Source organism: Nannospalax galili, unplaced genomic scaffold (genome assembly GCF_000622305.1).
Source record: "Nannospalax galili isolate Female #2095 unplaced genomic scaffold, S.galili_v1.0 scaffold115, whole genome shotgun sequence".
Taxonomy (NCBI): domain Eukaryota; kingdom Metazoa; phylum Chordata; class Mammalia; order Rodentia; family Spalacidae; genus Nannospalax; species Nannospalax galili.
The window spans coordinates 8,956,881-8,960,406 of record NW_008340588.1 but is presented as its reverse complement, the minus strand read 5'-3'; the positions used below and the strand labels follow the sequence as shown (position 1 = coordinate 8,960,406).

General features: G+C 35.1%; 1 protein-coding gene across 5 annotated transcripts in view; it reads left to right on the top strand.

The window, feature by feature from the left end:
* Gulp1 (GULP PTB domain containing engulfment adaptor 1) overlaps positions 1-3,526 on the top strand; it is a 328,175-nt gene that overhangs the window by 250,151 nt on the left and 74,498 nt on the right. The window lies entirely within an intron of this gene.

Sequence of the window (3,526 nt, the reverse complement as noted above, 5' to 3'; positions counted from 1 at the left end):
ATTTTATTATTTTTATTTTACGTGTATGAGTGTATTGCCTGCATGTATGTAGGCGCTCCCGTGTTGTGCAATGCCCACAGAGGAAAGAAGAAGCCATCAGATCCCCTGGAACTAGAGTTATGGACAGTTGTTAGCTGCCATGTGGGTGCTGTGATTTGAACACGGGGCTTCTACAAGAACAACCAGTGCTCTTAATCACTGAGCCATCTCTCCTGCCCCTTAAAGTAGAATTTCTTATAGTCACTAATAATTTAATGGCAATACTTCCTAAGTATTCATATGCAGTCATCTGCCTTTACTATTTTGGGGCAATGTGAAGCTATACCCTAACTCAAACACTGGTAGTAGTGGAAGAGAAATCTCTAATAGTTAGAATATTTACTGTACCAGTTGGAAATATAAATTTAGAGTTGATTCCAAAGCACAATTTCTCAATGTTCTGGATATTGATGAAGCCCTAATGGACAAATCCAAGAGGATTAGGCCATGCCTATTAGTGGCTTTAGCCAAACTCATGTGACTAATGGAGCAGAGGAGAGGATTGAACAAATAGCCCCATGTATTCATGAGCAACACATTTCCCCAGAACAATCCCTGCAACCTCACAGACTCACACTCAGCAAGATCCCTGAGAAAATCTGAGCAAAACCACATATTTGTAATCAGAAAATTTCCTAAGAAAACTCTTACACAACATGCCACATGGCTTGCTCATTTACTTGCTCCCTGTCTAACAAGACATTGCCTTGTTTGAACAGTATTCTTAAGCACTAATAGAGGATATAAACAATGGTTTATGGACAACACTTAAAATATGATTCCGTTTAATTTTTTTTCAAAATGGCAAAATCCTAAGCCTTGAAACCATCTTTATTGCAATCAAAATGTGCTGTAAAAGAACCATGGAGCTGGTTAGCTTTCTTTATATCTGGGGTATTCTTTCATGAGTCGAACCAAAACAAAGAGATATTTGAATCAAATGGCTTACAAACAATGAGTGGTTCCTACACATTTTGTGATGTTTCTTGTGGCTTTCCTGTGTGTTCACACTTACAGACTTGAACTCTTATTTTTTTTAAATGTTTTATTATTATTTTTAAATGCTATTTGTATGAGTGTATTGCTTGCATGTATGTAAATGCACCTCTGTCGTGCAACACTTGCAGAGATGAGAAGAAGGTGTCAAAATACCCTGAAAGTGGAGGTACATATAGTTGTTAGTCATCATGTGGGTGCTGGGAATTGAACCTGGGTCCTCTGCCAGTGCACCACCAGTGCTTTTAATCGCTGAGCCATCTCTCCAGTCCCTGAACTCTTATTAATTGAGGAATATGGTCTGCATAACATACATACTATGCAGGATAGTTTAAAATGTACACTTAGTTGAAAGTAACTTTTGTTACTCATGTATCTTTTACTAGGAATCTGAATTTAATAAATAAATTTTCTGGTTGCAGACATTTTGTTTCTCGGGGAAGCATATATAAGTCTATAGATTCTTTCAGTAATGAGCATGAGTAAAACAATGATTTTTAATTGTATTTGTAGAATGTTTTGTTTTAGGTTGTATCAGAAGTCAGTAAATGATAAAATTCTATCAGTAATTACTTATTTTGTGTCAAATAGATATGGCCAGCAGGTGGTGCTGTGGCTCCACTACAAATAGAAACTTGCTCCAACTTCTAAGTGTCCATAACTCCATTTCAGTTTTATGCTTATTCTTTTCAAACACATGTATTCTTTGCTCTTTTTGTGAGCATACTATAGTTTAGTACTTGATTCTGTTACTTGTGTAATTTAAAATGTTCTTTATATTTACTCTCCTTTCAAAATTTGTAATTTTAAATGTATTGGCTTCTGACTTTTGGGGTATAATTTCAAAATTTAAGCACAATCTAGGCTGATAGAAAACTTAAGAATTCCAAATAGTGTTATGCCATCCTTCTGTGCTTCATGACATGTGCTTAGGTTTTAACAAAAATGTTAAGCTTTTGTTATTTACTGCTTCTGTGCCACTATAGAGTGTTCACTCTATTTTTAACATGATAATTTGTGTAAGAATTTGAATATTTTCTTTCAGATTCTATGTTTGTCAAAATAACATGTAATTTTTCATTTCTAAACTGTGTTTTAGCCTTATATTTAAGAGAACACTAAATATTTTTACATGTATTACTGTAAAACTCTTTTGTTTGTATGTACTTAGTAGCATTGTTAGTGTAACGAATTTCGTTTCAGAAGTGTTCGATGTAAATACAACTAGCACAAGTGTCAGGACACCATGTGTTTTCATAAATAATTTGTGATGTTTACATGTGAATCATATTGGAATGTAGATATTAACTTACCAGTGTTCCTGAGAGAGAACCATGACTACATACTTTGGCCCCAGTTTTAAAAGAGACCCTCAGCCAACGCAGTTCAGATCAGATGCATGAAGATACTTCAATGTAATGTGGCCTTTGGGAATCACTGTCAAGACCCGTTAATCTCAGCATAGAAGCTTCTTCACTGGAGCTCATTCTGTGCTGCATAATTCTATTTTCTCTTCATAGTTGGCTTTTCAATTAACCAATAATTAAAAGCTTAATGATATGCAAATAGCATAATTTTAAGACTATTTTCATATTTTAAGTATAAGAAACATGAAGAAGAGTAGGAGTACTGAATTATAGGCCAGAAGTAACAAATGTTTTGCCCAATAGTGTATGTCTCATCAGTAATGAAGTTAGATTTCACTTTTTAAAATGTTCTTTGAGTTGTAAGGATGACCATGACACTAAGTACTGTCTAAATTTTTGTTAGTGCTTTTACTTAGCACATATTTAAATCTTTTATAATTTCAAATAATGCTTCCTCTTTTCTATCACTTTAAGAATATGAAGGTTCAGTTTTGATTGCTCTATCAAGACAGTATACAGAATTCTTATGCCTCATACCCTTTGAACATTTTATTTGATGATTACATTCAAGTTGTCATGCTCGATCATTCTATCTGTGTAGATCTATCAAGGAATAAGATCACAAAAAATTTGGATGGAGTTTGCAAACAAGGCTGTTCAAGCGTTAACATTAGAATGGTAAATATGGAAAGAAGCATAACCAAGGAAGGATCAGCGTATCACGCAATATCTTCCAACATGCCCAAATCAGTGTTTTGGAGCATAATTAGGAGGTCCACAAGTGGGAGGATGATGAGAGTTCAGAGGGAGCAGCAAAGCATAGCAGCAGGGCGTCTGGCTGGTAGAGAAGCAGGAGGGCAAGAAGGTAACCATCACATTGTTTAAGCTATAAACCAAATGAATTAACCCTTAGGTAGAAGAGTTTTGCAATCTATTTTCAGCAATCAAGCCCAATAACTGGTATAAACCATGATCTGCATGAAACATGAACAGGAAATTTTATTTCTTAAATGTAGAAAATGTGATGTTAAAGGAAGAGGGTCATTGAGTCCCATATCTGATAAAGCAGCTTCCGGGTTTGGTTATTATGAGCCCATGTTGTGATCAAGGCACATAACTTCTCT